The following is a 12,503-nucleotide window of genomic DNA, read 5'->3' on the forward strand; positions in this document are numbered from 1 at the left end:
TGTATGCAATTTTATATGATCAATTAATAATCTCCGCATCTATAACATACAGAGTAGAAAAAATACTTTGTATATTTATATGGAATAAGGTAATGTACAACAACACATTCATACAGGAAACCTATTTACAAGCTATCTCAATTCTTCTGAGGAAGATTTGATCCTGACCTGAGATGCAGAGGCCATGGTACTACAAATTGATTCAGCAATGACCTTCGAATATGAAGATGTAATTATGTAGAATTGCAGATGAAATTTATACCATTATACATTGCAAACTTAGTATGATATATATTTACTAGGATCAACCACCAAGGCTAAAAGACGGGCAGGACTGCTGTAAGTAAGAATCGTCTTCACCTTCCTCACTAGATGATAGCAAATTTACCTGCCAAAGCATGGTAAAAGTTAAGAATGTTTACAAGCCATGAATCCACAACTCCGCGTATACTAGCCAGAGAAAACTTGCATAAACAAAATTACCTTGATTATTTCACACTTGGAGTTTGATTGCGCATAAGAAGCTAAGATACTCATGTTGAACGGCTGCCATTTACAAAATAAAACAAAATCGTCAGATATACAGATTCACAATTACCTATACCCCTACAGGCCAATAATATCCTCTCTATTTTTGTTTATCCGCAGAGAAAAGATTACAGCAGGAACAGAAAAGGTTTACCCTGAAAGGATCACTCCTCAAGGACTGCACGAACATTGCTTTGTCTGAGCCCTTCCCCTGCAAATCATCCAGGAAAAAAATTGAGTACAGGGATGAATAAAGAAACTAAAAGTCTTACGATCTGGAAGAAGTTGTAAAATTGTCCCAACTCCCAAGCCCCAACCTCTCACAATTAAGGATATTACATGATCTAACAAATTTCCCCTCTATACTAGTGGTTATGCTATCTTCTCTCCATCACTCAATTGAAGAAGAGCTTAATATAAAACCCATTCATAAAGATGTATAATATTCATGGTAAGATAACATTTCCTGGACATTCTAAAGTACTATATATGATCTTGATATGAATTCCAGACAAATGGAATGTTTTCATGCTTGAAAATTTGTAATTCAAGAGTTACCTCAAAATAAACATCTCTCAGTCGCCTTCCTGTCTGAGCACAGCAAATGCGGACAACATGTTCATCAGAACTGCCAGTAATAATATAGTCGCTCCCATTCATGTAATATGAACGTGTATAGTTATGTGAACTTCCACTTGAAGCAATACCAAAGTCTGTGTGCAGTCTCCCGTCAGCAGCCAAAAGTTGTCTCACCTAGGCAATCAATTTCAAAAGGTCACAAGTTTTGTTCTTTTTACTTTAACATAATATTCAGGTTAAATAAGTTTAATAAGTGTCAACTGTCAAACTCATATAAGATCCATGTAGTTCAGATAAGAGCCAGTAAATCCATTTACGAAGACTACCTCATTATCTACAGCTGACACAAGCAGATACTGGTCATCAGGGGAGAAGCAAACCATCACATTGCCTCTTGAGCTAGTAGCAGTATAGCAAGGTCGAACCATTTTTTGTCTAATATCCCACATTTTCACATCATGATCAAATGATGAAGTCGCAAACATAAATGGAGAGAGATGGGAAAACTTGGCAACATTAATGGGCTCTTGATGTAGATTACTAAATAACTGTGAGCGTTTTCCAGTAACCATATCATACATGGCTACATTTCTCGTGTAACCACTCACAAGAAGCATTTCATCAGTTGAGTTGATATGAACTGAAGTCAACTGCTCAAACTTATCAGAGGCATTAAAGACACCATCATAACAGGAATTTGCACCCTTTGCCGAAGTTTTACTGATGTCATACAATCTTAAAATACCATTATCAGAACCAGCAAGTACCTGGTCATACCATACAGCTATTTTATTAGCTCATCCTATTCACCCAAACAGTCTGAAATTATGAAACAGGATAGAATAATATAGAGAAACTAATTTATATTCCATATGCCCTATTTTCACCTTATTTTCATTTGCCTGAAATCTTACAAATAATTCACAAAGCCACAAAGCTTATTCTTCTAAGGTTATTCCTCTTTACTGTTTTTCTATGCCTTTTCAAATTAACTATGTATAGCATCTAATGGGACAGAGGGAGTCCAATGTAAAGACAATCTAATTAACTTAATTTTAGAAACTGTCACAAATAATCTATTTATAATTTAATATGCATGCCAGTATTTTACAGTGCTAAATTTGATGCTTCAAAGACCATAAAACTATGCAAATTGTGTGTGTGTGTGTGTTGGGGTTGGGGGGGGGGGGGGGAAGCAGAAGGGGTATTCATTATTCAATATGATCGACACTTTAAAACGTGTGCCATACCTTGGAGGGGTACTTCTTAAGCCAACAGAGACCCAAAATGCTATTCCTTGCTCCCAAGGGTGGCATGTAAGCAAATTTCTTGCCATTCTCATGGTTGATCACCACCACTTCTCCATCCAAAGTTCCAAAATCCATAAGGCTTGAGTCGGAAGGATGATATTCAAATTGCCTAGGACGGAACCTCCTGCTCTCTTCATTTGTAGCGAAGCTAATATTAGAGAGGGAATTTAAATGTGGCCATGGTGATGCACCTAACTTGGCTGCACAAAGAGACCTTGAAAAACTAGACTGATTCTTCCTATGGAAAGAAGATTGCTTTGACTTAAAGGGAGTTCTACTGGATGCTATTTCACGATTATGAAGGATGCGGGAAACATTCTCTTCTGCATGTCTTTATATGGCAAGTACTCAAAATATGTTGAATGTATCACCTGAGCTAGTTTTTTGTCCTTCTTTGCAATAGGTAAATTGTCTAAAACCTCTAATTGCGGCAAGGAAGCAATCGTGAACTCCCTGTAATGTTTCTCGAAGCATAAAGGTGAAGGATAATATGAAATGTACTTCTTTCTTGCAGAAGCAACTGTTACGCCTTCATTGACGTCAAAATCATACCCATCTTGTACATTGGACTCATCACGGAAAGTCTGAAATGTACATAGTAAGTGAACTCATTAAAAATTAACAGTGTAACAGTAATTCGGGTGTGAAAAATACCTAGACAAGCATAAGTTATCCTTACCTTTTTCAAACCAGAATGGGAATCAGATGATAAATCCAATAAGCTTAAATTTTGTAGATTATCAGAACATGTATTAGTCTGTCCAGTGGAATAATCAGAGTTGCTGACATGAAAACTAAATCTATTGGTAGAATATGCAGGGCATGGACCAGTATCTTCGCAGCACAAACAGTTCTGAAATCGAAGTTCTACAAGTGAAGAAAGCTTAGACAGGGCAGTGGTAGTAGTCCAGAGATTAGCAATTCTTGTCTCACACATAGAAAGATGCATTAAGTTGGGCATGTTAGAGAAACAATCCTTGTGTAGGGTAGTCAGTGAGGTGCAAAAGTCCAAATTGAGCTTTCGTAATTGCATAAAGCTTCCAACCATGTCAAGCTTCTGAAGACTAGAAGAGCTCAGCTTTAAAACTTGACAGCACAAACCACTTCGAAATAGATACCTAACAGGGAAAACCTCATAGTGTTAATCATTAGCTAACCATGAATTACAGTGCCTGACAAGAGATTTGATAATTGACAAGAAAAATGTTATAAAGAGCAAAACAAAAAACTGAAAATTGAAGGTCAAAGCTGTTATTTGACTTAGGTCCTATTCTTTCAAGAGTTTCAACTTATGAAAATAAGGTTCAGTAATAATCAGTGGTTTATCAGACAAAAACACAAGTAAAAGGGCAAATTTTTTATAATCAATAAAATAAAATTGCAGCACTGAACCAAACAGAATGTTTTGAAGAGAATAGGACTTTATACATGGGTTAATAGGGAGAGAATAGGACTCTATAAGTGCTTTAATGTGATTATTTATGAAAATTGGATTGCCACCATAAGCACACATAAATAAGTAGCTCTCAAAACCACACAACAAACCTCAAGAAGCGTTTTGTAAATGGCAAATCTTGAAGACTAACTGTACGGAGTTTCCGGTTGGCTGCACACATCAGTGAAAGAACCTGATCTTCATTTAGAATGCAAGGTGATTCATCGAGTATATCAACAGCATCAACATCGGAAGAGTTCATTGCATTGATCATATCAATAAGAGGCAAGAAGTCAGCATCCTTCAGGTGGTCCAGTACAATGACGAAGTTACTTAGCCTTTGAAAAGATTTCTGACACTCAACCTGCATATGTAGGATAGCCAAATTTGTTTCTATGGAATTAGCATAAATCAGTCAAGATACTTGTATATTGTTTGTAATTCTATTAGTACGAGACCTCTTAGACCTATACAAACAACATGATCAATTCTAAACTGCTCTGCATCCTCGATAGAGAAGTAACTGATCACATGTATACCACAGTTGAATTACAGTTTTTGAGGCAGTGTTCTGTTGGTAGGAAAACCTTCACAAGAATTAGATTTGTGACACCTGAACCAAACTAAAGGTTGAAGTGCAAAAGCTGATTATAGTTGAAAAGTAATGTACTTGGAAAAATTGCAACTCAACAATGTTTTCATCCTAGAGAGTGTTAGGTTGGGTGTTTTCCAGCAGTTTTAAGCGTTTTGAACAAGGAGTTTCTTGGCACGGAACGATCTTCAAGCAAGAGAATGTTGTCAGAAGACTCAAAACTAGCTGATGAAGAATAGATGTGGAGTAGCACTTTTTAATTAAGACCTAATGACTTACACATACCTAAAAATTCCATCTTTGAATGCTGAAATCAATTTCATTGAACTACTTACTACTGATAAAGTGATAATAGCTCAGAAGTCAAAATATACCTTGGAAAGAGAGCTCAAAATAGCAGGATTAGGCAGCACCTTGTACCTTTTGCAACAATTTACATACCTAATACCACAAAATTATAACAATTTTTTATCAGTATACTATTAATGGTTGTTGCAGAATGAGGCACATAAATTACTTAAATGATATAAATGAAATTCATGCAAAATATAGTTAATCCAGTTATACATGCAGAGCACTTCAAACTGTTAAAGTTGCATCATATTCATTCAAACAAAGCTCAAGAAGTCACATTTGATTCCATAAGTTAGCAACACTTCCTAATTCGATATTACTACAGCTTCTAGTTTTCAGTATTACAATTTTTCAAACCGACTATACATGTACTTCATAAGTAGAATTAGTCTCATTTGCACTAAGATATTCATGTTAATTCTGAAGACTGGACGCAAAAAAACTGGAAACTACTCTTTCTAGCTCCCACAAACTTGTTCATAGCTTTTAAAAAATATGCAATGATTACTAAAAGGCCAAGCTCAAAATTGATTCAACTACACAACAAGTGAAATACTACAACTTCTTCTTTTCAAATGATCCTTATTCCACAATAGGCATTAACAAGGTTCGGAATAACAATCATTTGTAACTTGTAGTAAATGCACAAAATTTAAATTAGTCAACAATCATTACCTTTGCTTCTGGATAATCATATCATAATACTAATACACCAATATTTATAACTTGTAGTACATCATAATTAAATAATTGAAAAGATAAGATAAAATTTGGAAGAAATTATTTCGTGAAACATGTTTAAGAATAATTTGGGGTAATGAGAAAACCAAATGGAAGACAATCATTTCAATTTGGCAATTTGCTCAAAAACTACTCTAACAAATAATTGTACGGTTGGCTAACTAATTTTTTTTACAGTATTAAATTTCTTTGAATTTGATTGGTAGTGTTTTCAACTTTTGATTAATTAGCAATGTCTATCAACATTGTTGTAATTAACTTTAATTAATTATGGAGTAGGTTACAACCAATTTGGATTGATTTATAGGGATTTTCAATTTTGCTATCATATCCCTCGTTGAATTTTGTTTTTCCCAAAATTGATTACAAATATACGCAACATGCATGTATCCAATTTTATATCAGTAATAAGTACTTTCGATCTTTATGTAATCATATATGTGCGTTTTTTTTTTTTTTTATGAAAAATATGTATGTGGAATTTTTAATGTGATATTTAACATCAGTTCATTTAAACAAATACATTGATATTGTAAAATGCCTTTAATTGATTCATTGAGAGGGTGAGTTTATTCTCTTCTTCTTCTTTCTCAATTAAAATTTGATTTTCCTTAATTTACTTTTTATTATAGGCGACTATTTGACTAATCATTTGTCATTTATCCTCAATCCTATGTTATAATCTAAACTTGTAATCAATCCTAAAAGTGGACAAATATCACAATTATAAAAAAATGGTTTTTGTGTTACTATCTAACAGAAACAAAAATAAAAACTGTTATTATCAAATTATGATTGTGCTTTGTGTTGGATTATTGTTGATAAGATCATAAGACCTTTATTTTAATTATTATAAGTACAGTAGTACTCCGTATTTGACTTGCCTTGCTATTAAATTAACAAGTGACAACCAATATGATAAATAAGATAAGCATGCACTTACTTGTTTAATTATAAGTTTGTAACAAAGAAAATGTGAGCGAAATCTACCTCTTTAATTTGAGGAAGTAATTGTTAGTTAAAAGAAAAACGTAGGAATGTTTTAATATTTGAACCATCTACGAACAATATTAAAAGTCATATTCGTAGATGATAGAGTTATGAGAAAGAGAATGTTGGAAAGGTTAGAGAGAAGGAGAGAAAGCATAATTATATTGATAAAAGAATACAGCTATTTATTACAGTGTTATAAAAGAATAATCCTAATACAATCTCTATGATTCACAAAAATCAAAAATTATAATAAGTGATTACAAAATATAATATCAAAAGTATATATATTTACATAACATGTAGTATAATATATGTAAAAGAATTTTATAATAATATTGATATCAAGAGACTTGATATCTGATGCACAATTTCATTCCACAATACGTTCTTGATTTCATCATTAGATGCAGCAATATAACGAGAAAAAAATAGTGATACTTAATCGGAAAATCCTTGTTGATCTTCTTGATTGACAAACAACGTTAATCTAGGCCCACCTGTCTTAGTAAGGACGCATTTGTAAATTCATGCCGCTGACATGTACAAACACACACGCCTACGCTGTAACACATGCCATGTCATTCTTCGCCGTTTAAACGTTGCCTGACTCATTAGTGGTGAGTTTAACTATGGTTAGGGTTTTCAAACAAATCAACACCAATTTTCACTGTCTCTCACCTTCAACGACTGTCGCTGAACAAACCAGAACAAAAGGAGGCCTTCAATTTGGTAAGATTTAACCAAATGTGACTGTTTTGTTGCAAATTGTACTTCAATTATGAATAACTTGTTTGAATGATACAGGTTGGTCGTATGGGACAACTCGTTGTGGGAAAAAGGAGGCGTCCGATGAATGACGATAGTGGTGGTTAGAGGTGGCCAGTGGGCCGGGTTGGACCCAGCCCACCCTAACTCGCACGGCTGGTGGGTCACGTGGGTCCGACCCGGTTTCAATCCGGCACAGCCCGGCACAGCTCGGATTTAATCCGGGTTGTGTCGTGGGTCCAAAATTTTCGACACAACCCATTTCAACCCAGCTCAGTTTAACCCGTTTGATTCGACCCAAATCGCACAACCCGTTTTGACTCATTTAATTCGACACACCTAGCCCGTGAACCCACCTAACCCGACCCACCTGGCACAACCCAGCCCGCACGGCCCACCCGCACGAATGACCCACCCAACCCGCACGAGCCAACCCACCTAACCCGCACGCATGACCCACCCAACCCGCACGCATGACCCACCCAACCCGCACGGCCGGCACAACCCGCACGGCCCGCACAACCCGCACGGCCCGCACAGCCCGCACAATTCGCACGACCCGCACGGCCCGCACGGCCTAACATCCATTTAAAAAAAAAAACGGCTAGTTTTTTGTATCTAACGGCTAGTTTTTTGTATCTAACGGCTAGTTTTTTAAGTGTATGATCATCCATTCTATTTTTCCTATAAATACCAATTCCATTTCACTCAAATTTCCACACAAATTCAAGCTTTCTTTCTCTCTTACTTAAAAATTCTTATTGTTCTCAAATTCTCAAGTGTTATATAGAGTTATATTTTTGTTAAAAAAAATCTCCTTAATATTATTATTAGTATTCTTAAGATTCTAAAAAAAAAAAGTTCTTCTCCATATTATAATTAGTAATCATACAAAAAAAAATGAGCTCAAGAGGAGGAATGGGAAGGAGTCAAAGTGGTGGTCGAAGTGGTAGCCAAAGGAGTGGTGGTGCAAATTTTTCGTATGAAATTAATACGGAAAATTTAAACCAATTTGTCAATGAATATGGAGATTATGGTTTAGGAGATAGGCAAAATATTCAAACGTCTCCACCACAACATTTCTCCCACGAGTCCCACCAATCATCAAGTTCAACTATGCCACCTCCATCGCAACCAACATCTCAACCTTCATCTCAAGGTAATTTCTAATTAAATTTTTATTGTTACGAATATTTAAAAAAACTATTATTAATGATTATAAAGTTAGTTTAGTTTCCAATTTTCTATGATTTACAATTAGTTAATTACCATGAAAAATGCGTTTAAATAAGTATAATTAAAATATTTAAAATTTAAAAGCTTATTTTCTTGAATAGCATTTAAAAATTAATTTTAATAATTTGATTTATGAAAGGTGGTGGCGGTGAAAGTAGAGGTCGAGCACATTTTTCTTGGGTGTGGAAACATTTTGAACGAGTTGAGGTCACACCCCCGGGATGGCAACCTGGTCAACCAAAGAGGTTCACGTGTACATGCCTAGTTTGCAAGGCGCTAGGTGCAAATGTCAAGTCATATAATTGGAAAACGGGAGATGGAACCGGAACCTTGAGTCGGCATTTGCAAAATAAACACGACTTGTTCGAAAATGGCCCCCGTCCTTCGGGGGGTGGCGTCCAAACACAATTGGGTGGATACATGAACCAACCCGGCGGAGGTACACCTTTCATTTATAATAAAGATAGAATGATTGATGAAATGAGTACTTTAGTTATTGCTAATGAATACCCTTTTAGTTACGGTGAAAATGCAAACGTTGAGCATTTTAATAAAGTTGCATTACAACCTGCATTTACTCGTGTCCCCCGAAATACCCTAAGACGTTATACACAAACTTCTTATTATAAGTATAGGAGTGGTTTGATTGAATTATTTCGTACTTTTGATGGTCGTGTTAGTTTTACAAGTGATACATGGACTTCTAGTTTTGGCGAACCTTTTCTTTGCATTACTGCTCATTGGGTGGATGATGATTGGTTTATTCAAAAACGTATACTATGTTTTCAAGCTATGGAAGAAAGGCATACCGGTTTTAACATCAAAGTTCGTATTTTGGATTGTTTAAAAGAATTTCACTTGAATAATAAAGTTTTTTCTTTGTCTCTTGATAATGCAACTGCAAACACAAAGTGTATTGACTATTTGAAAAATGACTCCGAGTTGAATTTGTTGTTGGGTGGTAGTCTCTTGCATGTTAGATGTTGTGCTCATATTTTGAATTTGTCTGTTCAAGAGGGTCTCGCTGAGTTGCAACCATTGCTAAACCCAATTAGAACAGTTATAAAATGGATTAGGATTACTCAGTCAGTTAGAAGAAAGTACATAGCTATGTGTAAAGAGAGAGGTCTTAAGAAAAGACAATGGTCTATTGATACCCCTACCCGTTGGAATTCTACTTTCAAGTTGTTGAGTGATGCTATAAAGTATCGTGATATTTTGACCCAACTTTACAATGAGACTCGTGTTGATCCTACTGAGTTAATAACCGAAAGTCATTGGACTAATGCTTCTTTTGTTCGTGATGTTTTAAATGCTTTTGATAGTGCAACTCATATTTTCTCTTATATTTATGAGCCTAACGTTCATTTAGTCATAATTGAGTGTGTTAAAGTTGTTCACACCATCGAAGAGCATATGAAGATTGATGGACTTCGTCCCGTTCTTGATAGCATGAAACGTAAGTGGCATACTTATTTTAGTGAATTTCCAATCATTTATGGAATTGCTGCTATTCTTGACCCCGGTGTCAAAGCTGAAGGTTTGGAAAATCTTTTAGAATTTTATTATACAAGTTTAAGTATCGATTATGATGTTAGTGAATATATTAACAAATGCAAATCTGTTTTGGGAGACCTTTATGATCATTATGCATCTATTTATGGTTTTGATTTGGCAACACCAACTACTACTAGCACTTCCGATTCTAGATTTGGTTTTCTTGATAAAGTTATGAAAAAAAAACACAAAGCATCTACATCATTCTCATCATCATCTTCTTCAACACTTGCTATTAATGATTATTTGTCATATCAACATGAGACCAACAACAACTTTCAAATTATAAAATGGTGGCAAGAACATAAAAAAAGTTTTCCTATATTGGCGAGAATTGCAAAAGATATACTTGCAGTTCCCGCTTCATCTGTTGCTTCCGAGTCTGCTTTTAGTGCAGGTAGAAGAGTGTTAGATGAAAAAAGATCTCGCTTAACTCCGGAAAGCATTCAAATTTGTGTTTGTAAGAAAGATTGGGATCAAGCTGAAAGAAGAACTCAAGGTTTAAAGGAAGACGAAGACGATGAAGATGATCCTGTGATGATATTGGAGTCGTCAACGGATGATGCAGCTTCCGGGGATGATGATGCAACAAACATGGGTGGCTAGAAAAGTCTAAATCAGGTACGCTAAGAACTACGTGGGCTTTGATTCTTTCGGGATACGTAGGCAACTTATTTTTCGAAAATTACAATTTAATTGCAAAATTAAATTTTAGTTTTCTAAAGATAGGTCCAAGCCCCCCCCCCAAATTTCAAAAGAAGTACAATATAAGAACTACGCTGGCTTTGATTCCTTATTTTATAATATAAGGATACGTAGGCATCTTAATTAAGAGCAAGCCATCAAATTGTTAATTTTGTAAAAATTAAAACACCACACAACCCACCCGACCCTAACCCACGAACCCACCCGACCCTAACCCACCTAACCCACAAACCCACCCGACCCTAACCCACTAACCCACCCGACCCTAACCCACCTAACCCACAAACCCACCCGACCCTAACCCACTAACCCACCCTTCGACCCACCCTAACTCACTAACCCACCTTGACCCGTCTAACCCACGAACCTAGCTCGACCCACCCATGACCCGTCTAACCCACAAACCCAGCTCGACCCACCCACGATCCGTCTAACCCACAAACCCAGCTCGACCCACCCACGACTCGTCTAACCCACGAACCTAACCCTGGTGTGTCCAACTTCTCCGACCCAACCCACGACCCGGCCCACCCTACCCTACGTGTGTCGTGCCGTGTGTCATGAAACCCCAACCCGCGACCCACCTAACCCTAACCCAGCTCGCACGACTCGCACGGTGGACACCTCTATGGTGGTGAAGCATACGAGGAGGAAGACAAGTCTGTAAGTCGCTAATCACAATTTTGGTTGCTAAATTCTGACTTTAGTTGACAAGAATCGTTAAGTATAGAAAAATGGGTATAATTGTAGAATTGTTAATTTTGAATTGTTTCAGGACTACATATACTTGAATTGTTCACAAAATGGGTAGAATTCAATTATATTTCCAGTTCAATTTTTCAATTGTAGCTCGTAAGAGTTTTGAAAAATGTTTTAATTGTTGATTGATAACTCTATTATATTTCAGTTGGGATTATCTATTGTAGCTCGTAAATGTCTGAAAATGGGTATAAACTATAGTTTTGATTTGTAAATGCAACAACGGGAAATTGGTAATGGAATTGTTCACAAAACAATTGAATTACATCCTAGACTATTTACGGTAATGACTAATGTTTTTGTACCAAAACAATTGAATTACCCAGTAACAATTGTTCCATTTTAATACCAATAAGCTTACGTAGTTGATGGATTGTAGGATGACACGCTAAGTTTGGGTGGTTAAATGAAAGCAAAAGGGCAAGTGATTAATCAATATTCTGCTGCAATGCGTAGAGTGAGTTCCATGCTTAAACTGTTTATATAAAGATGATGGTATTGGTTTATTAAAGGTTAATGTAGGCTAACATATACATTTTGTTGTGTCAAACATGAATGGTAGCCCCTAAATATGACTTGTCGGGTTGAGTCCTTTGGTAGAATATGCCAGAAATTTGATGAAAGGAGGAAAAGATGGGTATGTGAGATGGGATTTGGGGGACTACTACATTTTGCTTCCCATATGCACTTACCCCGACAATTAGCATACTGGATTATGACACGTATTGATCCAATTAATAGGTGCTTAATTGGCACAAATGGTCCTTCGGTTTACTTTTCGAAGAACCAAGTGCATTGGATCTTAGGAATTCCTTATGGGGAACATCCTAGGATATGTCTGGGGTCGTTCAGAAGAAGGTGCAAAAATTATTATTAAAATACGGGAGGGCATGGGAGACGAAAGCTAATAAACATTGTTCCAAGACATATACTTCAGTTGGCATTCTTG

At 36.1% G+C, this 12,503-nt stretch overlaps 1 pseudogene; it reads right to left on the bottom strand.

Annotated features, from left to right (window-relative positions):
* Positions 1 to 81: 81 nt before the first annotated feature.
* LOC110701707 lies at positions 82 to 4,899 on the bottom strand (annotated as a pseudogene).
* Positions 4,900 to 12,503: the final 7,604 nt, after the last annotated feature.

Source organism: Chenopodium quinoa, unplaced genomic scaffold, assembly GCF_001683475.1.
Source record: "Chenopodium quinoa cultivar QQ74 unplaced genomic scaffold, ASM168347v1, whole genome shotgun sequence".
Lineage (NCBI taxonomy): Eukaryota > Viridiplantae > Streptophyta > Magnoliopsida > Caryophyllales > Amaranthaceae > Chenopodium > Chenopodium quinoa.